General features: G+C 44.9%; 1 protein-coding gene and 1 long non-coding RNA gene across 3 annotated transcripts in view; both read right to left on the reverse strand.

The window, feature by feature from the left end:
* LOC140607932 (uncharacterized) overlaps positions 1-6,492 on the reverse strand; it is a 34,401-nt gene extending 27,909 nt beyond the window's left edge. Inside the window, exon 1 of the long non-coding RNA XR_012009848.1 lies at positions 6,250-6,492. This is a non-coding gene — a long non-coding RNA (uncharacterized lncRNA). The remainder of the gene's footprint in view (positions 1-6,249) is intronic.
* Positions 1-17,047, reverse strand: part of CLDN10 (claudin 10) — a 125,618-nt gene that overhangs the window by 106,455 nt on the left and 2,116 nt on the right. The window lies entirely within an intron of this gene.

Here is a 17,047-nt window from a genome sequence, read left to right on the forward strand (position 1 = left end):
CACCTTGGCTTTGTTTGTCCAGCTGGCCCCCAGGGGGAGAAAAGAGGTGACTTTCTAATACTAATGAAGCCACTAATGAGCTTGGTCCTATGGTCTACTTCCCAGGAACCAGCATGCAGCATGGGTTCCGAGAACCACAAAAGGATGTATGGAAGATAGAGTGAGCCCAGAAATCACCAAAGCCTCCAGAAATGGGAATGTTCAACTTTTTTTTTTTAAGATTTATTTGTTTGTTTGTTTGTTTTAGTGGAGGAAGGGAAGAGGGAGAGAGAGAATCTCAAGTAGACTCCCCACTGCATGCAAAGCCCAATGCAGGGCTGGATCCCACAACCCCGAGATGGTGACCTGAGCTGAAATCAAGAATCAGTCACTTAACCAACTGAGCCACTCAGGTGCCCTAAAGAATATCCAACTTATTTTGTGGCTCCAGGGTCTAAGCAGTGCAGAGCAATCTGTAAAGAAAGCAGAAAAATCCCACCAGCAGAAAAAATTCAACCAGCCAGGGATTTCTGTAAAAGAACTTTTTTTTTTTTTTTTTTTTTTTTTACTGGGACTTGCAGGCTTGGAATTCAAACTTTTATTGTGAAGGGAAGATGGAATTAGACCTTGCACTTTATCCCTTTGCATCTGAAAATCACATACTGCGTACAGAGCTGGACCACATCTTTGCTGTCAGTATCTATTCAGATTCACAAATTCTCACTGGAGTCAAGTTTTCTGAAAGGAACTGGCACCCTGACAGCCTCCATACATCCCCACATCCCACTTTCATCCTTCCACATGCCCACACCGCCACCTCTGCTACCATTACCACGGAAGCTCTGAGATGAGGCCAGGCTGCAGAAAGGGCAACATTTTCCTTCCCAGCCTGCAATCAACCCCCAAAAAGGGTTGGGGGGAGGAGAGAGAGAGAGAAGCCCAAGGCTATGACCTGGTCCCAACATCAGCCTTCTTTAAATTGTTGGAGAGGACTGCACCATCCTGGCCCACTGTGGCACCAATGTAAACCATATCCTGACCTTGCCATCCTGGCTGTGCATGCATTTTGTGGGAAACACCTACCCAGAAGTGAACTGAAAAATTGCTACCAGTCTTGGGATCCATGGGACAGTCTATCTGCAGTTAACACAGAGAAGGAGGAGAGAGGGAGACAGGGTAGATATAGGGACGTCCAAGGCCAGCAATAGTGGGAATATGACCTTGAGGGAGAACCAACGGCCCTGGAATCCTAAGTGGGAAGAGCTTATGCACTGCAGTGTTGTTGGGAGAGGTATGCAGGGGGCCAAACATAGGATTACAGCAGGTAGATGAGGAGATAATTACTAACATCACCAGGGAAGTTCAGAAATATTGAGAGCAGGGCCTCCAAAAAAGTCTGGTTTCTGCCGGAACTGCGTTTAAATTGGGGTATAAGTGTATAGATGATAGCATTGGTCCTCACGGGCTGCTATAGTGGACAGCATAACTTTTACACATAGGAAGAATAAAATAAAAGATGTAAGATGTAAGAGAGGTTAAAAAGTGAATAAATAGGGGATCCCTGGATGGCTCAGCGGTTTAGCGCCTGCCTTCGGCCCAGGGCGTGATCCTGGAGTCCCGGGATCGAGTCCCACATCGGGCTCCCTGCATAGAGCCTGCTTCTCCCTCTGCCTGTGTCTCTGCCTCTCTCTCTCTCTCTATGTCTCTCATGAATAAATAAATAAAATCTTTATTTTAAAAAGTAAATAAATAAATCAACGCTGATTAAGAGTCCAGATTTATACACAGGCAGCAAAGACCTGTCAAGTAAGTCAGAAATAAAAGATCATCACAACTACTTTAAGAAGTTAAGGAGGTACAGTGGAGTTGTGAGGGAGTGTGTGGTTGGGGAACTGGGTAACTAAGAGAAAATCCTGACAGAAAAAAAAATTCCAGGAAGGAAATAACTTATTGTTAGGAAATGATTTCCACTGCTCGTCACAACCATTTGAGTTAAAATTAAGACACGTCAAAGTAGGACTATTTCCAAAGCAATCATCCTCAGACCTATTTTGTAATACAGATAACCCAAACGGTACCCTGCTATCTCCAGAAGGTTAGGACTTCTAATTTAGGCTGCTTTCAGTGAATGGCACTTTATGTTTACCTTGCACTTTCTATGGAGTTGCTCATAACGCGCAGATACTTGAGCCCTCACAGAAACGGCCACGCAGTCCAGCCACGCTTCGGAATCCAGCAGACGAGGAGCTGGAGAGGTCTTTTTTCTGCTGACTGTGGTCATGCATGGCTGGATGATTTATGGACAACACCAGCAGCCACATCCATATCTCAAAGTCATTAATTACCAAGAGGAGGACTCCGCCCAGAGCCACTCAGAGGATAGAAAATCCTCAGAGGATGAGTCTGTTCAAATAATCAGAGTCATTTTTATCACATTCTGATTTCTCAGTTCACCTTTCAAATGTAGGCTCTTTTCTCCAGTCCAGAGGGAACATTGGGAATGGTCCTGAGATTTTTCATAATGTTAACATCTGAATGAAAGGACCAGATGTGATCTTAGAAGGAAGGGAAGTAAGACCAGGGAGAAGGCTATGGATTAAGGAAATGTCCCAAATTTCAAAGCGGTATGTGCCAGAAATTGCCATTGGTAAGCTTGGTTGCAAACCCCAGGTAAATTCTAGAACAGATAACTGAAGAGATGGGTTTAAAACTCTAACTAAAGAAAGAAGCCAGGGCAGCCTGGGTGGCTCAGCGGTTTAGCGCTGCCTTCAGCCCAGGGTGTGATCCTGGAGACCTGGGATCAAGTCCCATGTCAGGCTCCTCTGCCTGTGTCTCTGCCTCTCTCTCTCTCTCTGTGTGTCTCCCATGAATAAATAAATAAAATCTTAAAAAAAAAAAAAAAAGCCAGCATGATTCCTAAGGGTAAGAAATGCCATATTAGAACCTATGTCTTTTGATGAGCTTAATAAGATGTGTCACAACTTCTATCATGCTATGCTTTTCTACAGGAAGGAGAAATGTGGGCCTGGTAACCACCAAGATAGACTCAGTAATGAGTCAGTAATGGGAGCCAGTCCCTGCGGAGCCAGTCCCTTGCGGTCCTATCCTTGCAGCCATTCATTCAACCCAACAAAAAATTCACTAATTCGGCACGCACTCATAGGGCATAGATTTGGCGCAGGGCACTCTTCCAAGCAGGGGAGAGAGAGACATTGCTCAATCTCTGTTCTCACAGGGTTTAGAATCCAGTGGTGGGAAAGGACAAGTGCATGAGTAACTACAACACAAGCCAGAAAAACAAAGTCACAATAACGAAAGTACCAAGTGCCCCCGGGTGGTGGGGATGGATGGAGACAAAGGTCCCTTCTGGTTAGAAGATTAAAAATGCTTTGCATGAGAGGTGGCATTTGAGGTAGAAGCTGAAGGGAGAAGGAACAGGGGACAATGAGGAAAGGCATTTGCCCCACACAGCGCGAGTAGAGGCACAGAGCAGGAAAAAAATTACATACCAGGTCCAGTCTGGTTGTAGCAGGGAGACTAGAAGGGGGAGTTAGCACTGCTGTGGGGCCTTCCTCTCCCTGGGAATTAGCCACCGGGTGTCCTTGGTGGGTAGGCGATCCCTGGGTTTGGGAGTCATAGACTGACGTTTGGATCCTGCCACGGCCACCCCTTAGCCATGAACTTGAGCAAGTTACAGAACTTCTGTAAACTCTAGCTGCCTCATCTATAGACTGGATGTGACTGTAGTGCCGACCTCAGAGGGTCACTCTGGGGATTAAATGAGATGCTGAGTACCGTGGGGACTGGCATGGAGTAAATACTCCCTAATTGCAGCTGAATAAAGCCCAGAATTAAACTGGAAGCTGCTCAGCCTTTGCAAATTTTACCTGGCAGTGTGGGACAGCCTTGATTAGAGCAAGTAGCAGAGCAGAAAATAATGTCTTTCTAATATCTAGCCTCGATCTAGTTCAGCAGGGAGCACCCAGAGGCTGAGCCCAGGTAGGCAATAGACCGAGCCAGAGACAGGCAAACTGCCCCACAGGGAGAACCCGAGAGTGGGGCAGGCACCTACAGAATTTGGCAGGTGACTGGATGTGGGGTCTGAAGACGCAGCAGGTGAACATTAGGGGACTCCAAGTTTCCAGCCTAGGTGATCAGCTGAGGGGTGGTGGTCTCATCCAAACCAGCAGGAGAGTCAGGAGGGGTGTGAGGAAGATACAAAGAAAATAATATAGAGCTCAAAAGAGGGCAGGATCAGTGAAAGCCTGGAATCAACAGTTTGGAAGAAGCAAGGAAGCACAGAGGTGTGGTCATCCTCCCAGATTTGGAATTCTGGGGCAGGAGTGAGGGAGGGTAGGAGGGGTCTACACCTCTATAGGAGGAATCCCACAGAGACCACAGGGAATATGCTGAAGGTTTTTAGATGATGCTAAGCTGGGAGAGTGGCTAATGTAAAGATGACCAAGTTAGGATTCGAAGTTTTCTTGAAAGGCTGGCTAGAATTGTGGGCCGGAGCAAACAACAATAATAGCTAACTCATATATCAACTCCTTTAACCTTTCTCATAGGGAGGATACTATTATTAGCCTCATTTTAAAGATAAGGAGATTGACACAGAGAGGTTAAGTAACTAAGCCAAGGTCACACAGCTAGTAATGGCAGATCTGGGATTTGAACAGGAAGTCAGGTTTCAAGGTCTGAAAGGAAGGAAGGGAGGGAAGGAAGTGGGTAGGGAGGGAAAGAGGAAGAAAGGAAGGAGGGAAGGGAAGGGAAGGGAAGGGAAGGGAAGGGAAGGGAAGGGAGACAAGATGAGAAGAGAGGAGGGGAGGAGGAAACTGGTCATTATGGAGTATTCACAACATGCCAGACCCCAAATTCCACCTGAGGGAATGCTTACCAAGCTAGAAGACCTGAAAGGAGGTAAGGCAATTTAAAGTACATCTAACAGACAAAGATGACAGTGTGGTGGAGCCTGTACTCCAGGGCTGTGAGAGGTACTGAGGACGAGGCCAGAAGCTAAGTTTTCCCTGCTGCCCCTGCTCCTGTGTAAATTACTTCTTATTCTAGTGCTGATGAGAAGTCTTCAACTGTTTCTGTGTGGTAGACGCACATTTTTTTTTCTTTTTAGAGAGAGAGAGAGCATGCGTGTGTGCAAGCCTGGGGTGGCGGGGGGTGGAGGGGATGGGCAGAGAGACACAATCTCAAGCAGACTCCACACGGAGCGTGGAGCCCAACACGGGACTCGACCTTACCACCCATGACATCATGACCTGAGCCAAAATCAAGAGTCGGATGCTTAACTGACGGGGCCACCCAGGTGCCCCTATAGAGTCACATTTCTGTCCATGAAGACCTTGGTCTCCAAGTCTGCCTGTTGACTCTGCTAGCTGTTGTGTGTGATATGTGTGAGGCTCTGCATGGTGAGTGGTGTGTATGTGTGTGTGTGTAATGTGTGTGTAGTTTGGTGTGGGGCCTGCATGGTTGTATATGGGTGTGTGGGTGTCTACGTGTGTGTGGTACCTGAAGCGTGAATGTGAGTCTGTGTATGTGTGAGAGAGAGAGAGATGTGTAGAGGTACCTGCATGGTGAGGGTGGTACAGATGTGTAGTTAGCTTAGAACCAGCTGCGTCTACATGCGTGTGCCCACCTGGCATGAGTATTCTAGTGTGAATCTGCTCTAGAATTCTAGCAGAGAGATGCCTGGGTGGCTCAGCGATTGAGCATCTGCCTTCCGCTCAGGACATGATCCTGGGGTCCTGGGATCCGGAGATTGATTCCCACATCGGGCTCCCTGCCTGGAGCCTGCTTCCCCCCGCCTGTGTCTCTGCCTCTCTCTGTGTGTTTATTCACGAGAGACACAGCGAGAGAGAAACACACACACACAGAGAGAGAGAGAGAGGCAGAGACACAGGCAGGGGGGAACAGGCTCCATGCAGGGAGCCCGATGTGGAACTCGATCCTGGGTCTCCAGGATCACGCCCTGAGCAGAGGGCAGACATTTAACCCCTGGGCCACCCAGGCATCCCAAATAAATAAAACATTAAAAACCAACAAACAAAAACTCTGCCGGTCCTAGCTTGAATCTGGGATAGAGGCTGTCGGTGGGATAACAGGAGTTATTTTCCCAGATGATATAAATGGATTCCAGATAATTCCATAATCGTGTCTGCTGGTCCCTCTTTGTGGCTTCACCGCCTGCCAAGCCCATGCCCCTGACTCTGCATTCCGCTTCATTCCTCCCCCCCTTGCTTCTCCTTTCTCCGCACTCACAGCTTGAAGACAAACTCCAGGATTTCTTCCCAGGGCACAGGGTGGGAGAAGAGCACGTTCAGGTGAGGGAGCAGATTGGTTGAGTCCAGAGCTGAGGGCTCAAAGAAGGCGTTGAGTCAGGGCTGAGCAGCCAGGTAGGCTGGAATTAGTGGGCAGGGACAGTCATGAGACAGAAGGACTGCCTGGAACCCAAACAGTAGCCAGGAGAGCAAAGTGAGGGGTCTGAGGTCCAGGTTTGAACAGGACAGAGGGCATCAGCTGATCTCCGGGAACTGGGAGGTTAGGCACAGCAGTCGAAGAGCTCAGAGCTGGGGCCCAGAGCCAAGGAAGGATCTGGACACAGCAGAGAATCAGTTTAGTGGGGACACTGATAGGAGTCCTACCAAGTGGGCTGAAACCCCCCAATAAGCCTGGTTCAGTGTATGCTGGTGGGTGAAATAAGAACTTCTGACTGTAGTAAGATAGAAAACAGCCTTCATTTCCTTTTCCCCCCTTGCCAAAGGTCCACATTTTGTGTTCTGGAGAAAAGTCAGTTTCCCAACAGGATAGCTGGTCTGGTTTTTATACATGGACCATATTTGGTACACATGAACCAAAAATATTGATCCAAAGAAATTAAGCTAAAGGCAGGACTTGTGCTCTCAGATGCCCCAGCCCCCACTACTTAGCTTTCTGCCTGGATTTAGCAATCATTCCTTCCCCCAGGGATTAGGTGGCAGCCCTCAGGTCTGCTTAGGACCCTTTAAAATATCAATTTAGGGATGTCTGGGTGGCTCAGAGGTTGAGCACCTGCCTTTGGCTCAGGGCATGATCCTGCGGTCCTGCGGTCCTGGGGTCGAGTCCCACATTGGGCTCCCTGCATGGAACCTGCTCCTCCTGCCTGGGTCTCTGCCTCTTTGTGTATCTCTCATGAATAAATAAATAAAATCTTTTAAAAAAATCAATTTAGATGGAGAATAACATACTCATTATATTAACTCTAACATATATTAATACATTATTTAAACATAATATAACACTAATACAACATATATAACAGTTACTGCTTGAACAGGTGTTCCCTTCTAGGGCAAGGACAAATTCTGTTTATTGCTGTACTCCCCAGTGCCCAGCACAGAGCCCAACAGTTGTCCAAAAATATTTAAGTCAGTAGTGAATCAGGAAGATTGGTGTTTAAATATTTCTTTCTCTTTTGACATGTTCCCAGAATCTCAGATCTCAAAGTGGAAATGACTTTAGAGATTACCTATTTTATCTTCCTAGCCAGTGCTGGGATTATTTATACCACCATTTTAGCAGAGAATCATCAGCCTCCCCTGGATACTTCTAGCCAGTTCTTTTATTTATTTATTTTTATAAATAAAATAAAGAGAGAGAGCATGTGCATAAGATCGGGGGAGGAGGAGTAGGAAGAGAAGGAGAGAACATATGCAACTTCAGAATATCGGGGGGCAGGGGACTAATGCCCTCCTCGTTCTGATGTTCTTATGCTATTAATGGCCCCTGAGATTGCATTAATCTTTCCATCTGCTCTGCAAGCAGCTTTCTCTGTCTCCATGCAGGAGTGCTCAGGGATGTCCTTGACACCTCTGGTCCCTCTCAAGGTGCCACATTGCTGTTTTACCAGTTCTACCCCTAGATATCTTCCTCATCTGTTCCCACTGCCATCCCCTTGGCTCAGGTTCTAACATGAAATACAGCAGAATCTTTCTAAAATGCAGGCCCCCATGGGGCACCTCCAGCATACTGTTTGCCCAGAAAGTGTCCTTTGAGTGTGTCTCCTTTAGGATGAGAGGTAGTCTAAGTAATGGAATCTGTGCAGGGGAGACTCAATAGAGCTGATTTGTCGCATGTATGGTCAGTTGGGCAATGAGCAGAGGGGCAGTGAACCCTGTGAAAAATAAACCTGAACTCTCAGTGGGTTGAGCATCTGCCTTTGGCTCAGGTCATGATCCCAGGGTCCTGGGATCAAGCCTGTGTCGGGCTCCCCGCTCAGCGAGGAGTATGCTTCTCTCTCTCCCTTGGCTTGTGCTCTTGCTCACTCTCTCAAATAAATAAATAAAATCTTAAAAATAAAATAAAATGCAGGCCTTATAGGTATTCTCTGCTCAAAATGTCTCAATAGCTTTCCACCTCCTCCAAGACAGTCTTAATTTTGTCATAGAGCTTAAAGGTCCCTAGGCAAGTTCTTTCTTAATACCTGCAGATTGGTTTTTCCCACCTCCCTGAACAACTTCTGTTTCCAGCCATTGCAGAATGTGGCTCTTCCCCCAGGCACGGGTTCCCTCCTGCTTTGAGGCCTTTGCTTTGTGTGCCAGACATTCGCTCTAAATGCTCTACGCAAATTAACTCGCTTAATTCTCATCACCACCCTCTGAAGGTGATGATATTATTCCCATTCTACAGATGGAGGAGCTCATGTGTCAAGCATTTCGCCCAGAGTCATGCAGTTAATGAGTTGTAGAACTGGATGAGTCCCATAGCCTGAAATGCCCTCTCTTTCTCCTTGGCAAACTTCCATCCATCTTTCAAGACGGATCAAGTGCTATTTCTTCTGGGAAGTCTGCCTACCCCGTGAACTTTACCACCAGATAGCACTTATCATTCCGAGCTAATTGTTTGCTAAATGACTGTCAGCAAATCCACTGAGGATAGGCTTATATCGTTTCCCCACTGAGTCCCCCAGACCTAGATTCTGTGCCAGGAATCTAATGAAGGCTTTGATGAAGGCACTCATTAGTGAATAAATGAATTAACTGTTTGCAGGGTTCCTTCGTAGTTATAATATGGCATCACAGCAATTTGCCAAATTGTCAACCTTTGGTAATCAATTTTTCCTGTAATACATACAAAAATCTGGCCAAAGCCTAATTGTAAACCAGCTGGCTCCTGAATGCCAGCTTAATTATCCCGAGTTCTGTTTAAGAGCAATAGAGCTTTCTGAAGTGCTCTGGATTTACCTAAAAATGCACAGCAGCAGGACATTTTGAAATTACTAGCTCCAGCGTACTGTTTGCCCAGAATGTGTCCTTTGAGTGTGTCCCCTTTAGGATGAGAGGTAGTTTAAGTAATGGAATCTGTGCAGAGGAGACTCAATAGAGCTGATTTGTCGCATGTATGGTCAGTTGGGCAATGAGCAGAGGGGCAGTGAACCCTGTGAAAAATAAACCTGAACTCTTTCCACACAAAATATTTACCAGGAGAAAACAAGTACTGAAGATCAGATAAGCATGCAAAGCCCTAAGGAGAAGCAAAATAGCAAAGCCCTTGCCTCGCTCACCTATCTTTGCAAACACCGAAGGAGCTAGTATCCATACTGAATTAACTATACTTAATTTTTTGCATTCTCAGCGCTCTGGCATCCACGGCCTCACTGTGACAGGTCAGGGAAAGGGAGACCACCCTCCCACAGCTAACCAATTCTCAGAGATAACAAACAAGTGCATCTCTCATATGCAAATCAACAACTCCAAAGCCCACACCCCCTGCTACCTTCTTTGTCAAGCCTTCAGGTGGTGAGCCTCTCACTCAGCCCTAATCAGCGGGGCCAAGTAGAGGTGACTTAGGACAGCCCCACCACCCCAGAGCCCGCTGAGATTATTCAGGCTAGCCAATCCTGAGCCGGCTGAGCCTGATTCCTCTGCCTCACTCACTCCTTCTCAGGAAAGCCACAGTGAAGGCATTTGGCATGTTCCCCTCTCCTTCCCACCTCCCAGCTGGCTCTGGCGCTTCCCCAGTGGTCTGGGGAAGGAGCCATGCCTCTTGCTTCTAGGTATCGGTGAGTATAAAAACTTCCTTCATGAGAGCATTTTGTGTCTGTGTGTCTTACCATCCCTGATTAAAACAAATTCCAAGTACATTTTTAAAAAAGATTTTATTTATTTATTCATGAGAGACACACAGAGAGGTAGAGACACAGGCAGAGGGAGAAGCAGGCTCCCCACAAGGAGCCCGATGCAGGAATTAACTGTTAATTAATCCTCGATTAGTCTTAGATCCCGGGACCCTGGGATCACAACCTGAGCCCAAGGGAGATGCTCAACCACTGAGCCACCCAGGTGCCCCTCCAAGTACATTTTAAAACACATACTAGTCTATTTCATGTAATAGGACTATTTTCCTTGATCTTTCCACAAACTTTTGAAGTATTAACTGGATACCCTCCTCCTTTTCCTCCTCATCCTATAGATAAGAAAGGGAAATGGTGAATTTAAGTGACTTACACAGGGTCATACAAAAATTAGTGGCAATTTCCTGGTTAACTGTAAGGTCACTCCCCAAACAGCAGGGCATAGGAGAAATATACAATTCTGGAATCATGGTATCATTTCCTGTCCTGTTTCCTGTCAACTGTTTCTGCCAGAAATGGCTAATAATGACCTATTTTCACCGAGCAACAGGAGAAGCTGAAGTCAGACCTATATTAATTAATATTAATTAATGCTGTAGAGTTAGATCTCTTCCCTAAATGTACTTATAAAATTTGGACTAAAGGGGGCAGGAGATACTCTATAAAAAAAAAAAAGTACAGAAGAGCAAGAAAAACATCTCTGAGAAAATCATGCACACATTTGAGTATATGATAAACTGATTTATTTTCAACAAAACCTGTACAAATGCATTTTAAAAATTAGCGGGGCGCCTGGTTGGCTCAGTCAGTTAAGCGACTGCCTTCAGCTCAGGTCATGATCCCAGAATCCTGGGATCAAGTCCCCCTTCCGCTCCCCTCAGCAGGGAGTCTGCTTCTCCCTCTGCCCTTCTGCCCAGCTCATGATATCTCTCTCTCTCTCACTCTCTGTCTCTCTCAAATAAAATCTTTTTTTTTTTTAAATAAAATCTTTAAAATAAATAAATATGGCAGAGCTGGGACTTAAACACAGCTTTGGGAGCTAGTACAAAATGCTGAACATTTCCCCCCAAAATCTGTAGGTGACCATACAGAGTTATAAATATGTTCTTCCATGAGCCCCAGTGACTTCATCCATATAATGGGGGCTATAGAATATCATCTTTGTGATAAAAAGTAATGTGAAAGCACTTTGTAAAATGTGAATGTCGTTCAAGTCAATATATTAAACTGTCACAAAGTTTTTCCTAGTCCTCAGAGTTAGCAATATTTGAGGAAACTTTTGTCCTTTTTATCTCCCCAGTGTATGAACACAGCTTTGGTTTGGTGAAGCTCTACCTCCTTAAGTGGAGCACAAAGAGAGGCTGCTCTCCCCATTTCCAGAAGATGCATCGTGTGACTATTGCAACGAACAGGCCCACATCTGTGGTGAGAACCTACTTCTAAATGCAGCATGGCCTCACCTTAGGAGGTACAGCTAACCCTAAGTATAAACAGCGTGAGTCTGATGAGCACAGTATTCTTTGCATCATTATAAATATGACACAGGGTTCAGAGGCTGCCTTCTATTAGGCTTCACATTCCAGGAAGCAGCTACTGTAGTCTCAGTTGGAAGCAGATTGATGGAACAGAAGTAATGTTCATCTGCCTACAATTGAGATGTGAGCTCTTAACACACTGAAAGATATATTCATGGTAATGAGAGCTACCCTCCATGGTGAGCGTCTCTGCCTGACATTGTATAAGACATTTGCCTATGTTGTATTGTTTAATCACCATTTAGCAGGTAAGAAAACTGAAGCAGAGGGAAATTAAGGCCTTTAGTTAGTACACTTTGAGTCCATTAGAGTCAAGTTCCAAGCTCTAATCAGGAAGGATTTCTCAAAATTTTAATCTGCATGGGAGACAGACACCTGGAGATGTTAAAATGCAGACTTTTTTTTAAAATGCAGATTTTGATTCAATAGGTCTGTGATTCAGAGCCCGAGATTCTGAGTTTCTAGCAAGCTCTTAAGTCATACAGATGCTGCTGCTTTGAGGATCATACATTAAGAAGCAAGACTCTAGAGGATCCCTGGGTGGCTCAGTGATTGAGACACAGGCAGAGGCTCAGTGATTGAGACACAGGCAGAGGGAGAAGCAGGCTCCATGCAGGGAGCCCGACGTGGGATTCGATCCCGGGTCTCCAGGATCGCGCCCTGGGCCAAAGACAGGTGCCAAACCGCTGCGCCACCCAGGGATCCCTCTGTCTCTGTTTAATGTTACAATTTAACTCCATGAAAATTTTCTTCTATTTGTTCAATCCGCAAAACTTTATTGAGTGGCTGCTAGGAGCCAGCCAGAGCGGTGGGTACTGAGGATACCAGGATCCTGGCCCCTAGGAGACTATTAGGGAGACAAGTCATTCTGAAATCTCCAGTGCTTACATTAAAAAACACTCTGCAGCCTACAGACAGATTTCCAAGTCCAATCATGAGTGCTTTGGCTCTAGCACCCACCTTCCCCACAGCACAGGCACATTTTAGTGCTAAACCTTCCATTTCTCTTGGCATAGAGACAATTCTGTGGTGTCTCATCTTGTCCAGATTCTACTGTGAAAATACAATTCACCGATCCTGCATCAATATGCATTTAAAATTATGCCATTTTTTTGCTGGGACAAAAACATGTTGAATTTGGAGGGTGAAAACTGCCAAAGACAAAACTTGAGTTTTTCTATATGATTTTAAATAACTGGGATCCCTGGGTGGCGCAGCGGTTTGGCGCCTGCCTTTGGCCCAGGGCGCGATCCTGGAGACCCGGGATCGAATCCCACGTCAGGCTCCCGGTGCATGGGGCATGCTTCTCCCTCTGCCTGTGTCTCTGCCTCTCTCTCTCTCTGTGTGTGTGTGACTATCATAAATAAATAAAAAAAATTTTTTTAAATAAATAAATAACTTTCTAGGCACAATGAACATGGCAAGAAAATAAGTCTAAAATTAAAATTAGCTTTAGCTTTAATTAGTGAAATCAAATCTAAGAAAGCAGTCAGAATCTTAGCAAACGGACACCTCTCCCGAGATGAAAGGTAAATGCTTTCCAAGAGTGCCAAGGTCTACCAAATGTGTTATTTGTAAAATATTTTGAAAGGATTGAAATTATTAGAGTCAATTTTCCCTCACTGGCAAGGTCATTATTTTCATTTATTACTGTTGTTTGAGATTTATTTACTGTTACTTAATCACAGACTAAGCACACATGTCAACTAGCAAGAAATTTAGTTATGACGTCCCATGGCTCCCAGCTGTTCCCTATATATGACTAAACACCATAAAAAACTTCTTTTCTCTATGGAATTCCATTCCTTTACCCCCATATGGCATGGCTATTAAGGGGATGAGGAGGGGGGGAGGAGATAGGGAAGGATGAGAGAAGAAGATTCATGTTCCTCTAGGCAACCAGCATCATCTGACTGCCAGCTTCCAGAATAGTGTTTGGTTTCATTCCAGTGAAATCCTGGCACCTTTACTTGGTCATTATTCATTGAGGCATTTGAGGCATTTAAACCTATCTCCACCCAGATGCAGATAAGATTCTAAACAGAAACACAGGAAGCCAGCTAAGATAATAGATAATGGGCAAAAAAGAAGGGCTAATCTCATGAGCAATTATCTTAGAGGAGCCTTTTATAGTTCTAATTCTTCCCTGTACTACAGTAAGGTGGTGAAGCATTGCAAAGCCCTCAAACTGAACCTCAGGTTGACAGGTATTTCAAGGGACTCTTGGAGTCCAGTTGTCTCAATTTACGGAGAAAGAAATTTATGAATGAGACCCAGAGAGATTCATTTGCAAAGTCAAGATCTTGCAGCTAATTAATAAAAGAGTCAGAGTTTCAGGGCGCCTGGGTGGCTCAGTCGGTTAAGGGTCTGGTCTGCCTTCAATTCAGGTTGTGATCTCTGGGTTCTGGGATGGAGCCCAGCAGCAAATCCCTGCTCATTTGGAGTCTGCTTCTCCCTCTCCCTCTGCCTGCTGCTCTGCCTACTTGTGCTCTCTCTCTCTCTCTTTCTGTCAAGTAAATAAATAAAATCTTAAAAAAAAAATGTCAGTTTGAAGTGTGATCCACTGATTAGTAATTCAGTGATCTTCCTTTTTGTTGCCTGAGTCCTTGTCCTAAATCACCCAATTCACAACACTGTGGCCTTCCTCCATGAGTACAATTTTGCCCTCGTCAGGAACCATCTGTCTCGTTCATTATTTTGGTGTTCAGCTATGTTGCAAATATCTACCCAGAGACCACTATGTGCCAGGAGCTCAAGAACCTCACAGTCCAGGTCCCTGTCTTTGAGGTAACCGCAATGCAGCTTCGGTCCCTCCTTGTAACAATGCTTTCTGGACCCAGCCTTCTGTGTCAGAAATCACTGCTTTCCTCCCTAGGAGAGACTCTTTGCTTTCATAGTTGAAATGTCCCGATTTACAGTGACACAAAAGAGGAACAAGGGATGCCTGGGTGGCTCAGCGGTTGAGCATCTGCCTTCGGCTCATGGGATCCAGGATTGAGTCTCCCATCAGGCTCCCTGCGAGGAGCCTGCTTCTCCCTCTGCTTGTGTCTCTGTGTCTCTCATGAATAAAATAAAATCTTTAAAAAGAAAGAAAAGAAAGAAAAGAAAGAAAGAAAGAAAGAAAAGAAAGAAAGAAAGAAAGAAAGGAGAAAGAAAACTCAAGTAGCTTGCAGGCCATGATGGAGATGGAATTACAAGTGTCCCTAGGGTGTCTTCCTGGAAATTCATCCCATAGAACTGTAGTCAAAGAGGGTCTGTACTTTTCACCGTAATTATAAATGTTCCCTGTCCAGAGAGGTGCTGGCTTACATCAAATATTTAAAGGCTCTAGGGATGGAATGCCTGGGTGACTCAGTGGTTGAGCATCTATGCCTTTGGCTCAGGTCGTGATGCTGGGGTCCTGGGATGGAGTCCCGCATTAGGCTCCCCACGGGGTGCCTGCTTCTCCCTCTATGGCTCTGCCTCTCTGTGTGTGTGTCTCTCATGGATAAATAAATAAAATCTTTTTTAAAAAATAAAGGCTCTAGGGATGCCTGCATGGCTCAGTGGTTGAGCATCTGCCTTTGACTCGGGTCATGACCCCAGGGTCCTGGGATCAAGTTCCACACTGGACTCCCTCCAGGGAGCCTGCTTCTCCCTCTGCCTATCTCTCTGCCTCTCTGTGTGTCTCTCATGAATAAGTAAATAAAATCTTTTTTTTTTTAAGATTTATTTATTTATTCACGAGAGACACAGAGACACAGGCAGAGGGAAAAGCAGGTTTCCTACAAGAAGCCTGATGTGGGACTCAATCCCCAATTCCGGGATCATGTCCTGAGCCAAAGGCAGACACCCAACCGCTGAGCCACCCAGGCATCCTGTAAATAAAATCTTTTAAAAAAAAATTTTTAAAGGCTCTAGGCACTGCTAACCTAAATGTGTCACTGAAACACCACAGCCATCCTGAGATATCTAAGGGAGGTAGCCACAAGAAGGTATGACTCTGGCAATGAAGTTACATAACCAGCAAGGCAACAAACAAACCAAAGACCTGGCAGCCCAGATTTTCTGTTTTTTTTTTCTTTCAAGGAGGCTTAATCTGGCCTAAGTCTAAGAAGATTTGTCTCAAATTGACATCGTAGGCTTAAATAGTTTATTATTTTAAAGTGCAATATAGCCATTTTCATTCCTCGTTGGTTTCTGAGTTCTGTTCTCAATCTGGAATTTCTGTGACATCTGAGAGCCTACTGGCATCAAGGCTTTCCCGATACCCCCGTTGTTATGTTTTCAAACTGGAGTAAAGGAAAAGCAACCAGCATCGTCAGCAATGATTCCATGTGAATAAGGAAATCCCAGTGTGAGCCCCGGTTTCCTCCAGAAACATGAATCAGTGCTCCTGATGTTGAAAATAGATTTCTGCAGCAAGTTGTTTATTTTATAAAGATTGTGATTCAGGATGAAGAATGGGGAGATATTATGTTAAATTAGTTTTACACTGACAAAGCATTGTCAGTGGACCACGTTTTTCAGATTGCCTCTCATGTGCAGGGTACAGCAGATATAGAAACCATGATCATTAATATAGAAAAACAGAATTAGGGCAATAAAATTTTAAGGGGGCAGGGATGATTTGGAGTACCACAAACTATATAGTAACTATAACCTCTTACTTGCTGTTTTCTAAGATGCATTTGGGGAAGTAGCTATTGGAGCCATACAGAAATCTACCACGGTTCTTTAGTCTACTTTGGAGCTAAGGCTGAACGTTAATTTTTCAAATAACTGAGTTTCATTAGAGAATAAAGAATAAAGGATAATAAGACAAAAAAAATTTTTTAAAAAGATGAACCCAGTAGAGGTGCCCTAGCTGGCTCGGTCAGTAGACCATGTGACCCTTGATCTCAGGATTGTGGGTTCAAGCCCCATATTGGGTATGGAGATTACTTAAAAATAAAGTCTTAAAAATTTTGTTTTCTCCTTTAAAAAAAAAATCATGAACCCAGTAAAGAACAAAGAACTACACTTACCCACATGACATATCTTCTACTTCCTGCCCAAGATGGGAGTGGGCCAAAGGGGGCCATCCAGAAGGAAGAAATATAGGAACATGCAGAATGACACTACTGGTGGCCATAACACTTTTTTCCTTTTACAATTTCACATTGTACCTAGTGAAACCTTCCATAGGAGAAGGAGCAGTTCTGAAATATCCCAAAGTAAGTTTACAAGTTGGAACTGAAAAGAAATATAGCACTAGGTGCTTAGGAGAGTTCATTCTTTGAGGGCCTATGTGGGGTCTCCAAGCTCGAACATTTCCGTTGATTATCACTAGGATTCTCCTGGATTTAACTAAGTATTCTCTCTTTATCCTTTGGCATGCACTACACACTAATGACATGAATACGTGACTCAAGATCCCAGAAAATATTATGCT

Source organism: Canis lupus, chromosome 17 (assembly GCF_048164855.1).
Source record: "Canis lupus baileyi chromosome 17, mCanLup2.hap1, whole genome shotgun sequence".
NCBI classification, from domain to species: Eukaryota; Metazoa; Chordata; class Mammalia; order Carnivora; family Canidae; genus Canis; species Canis lupus.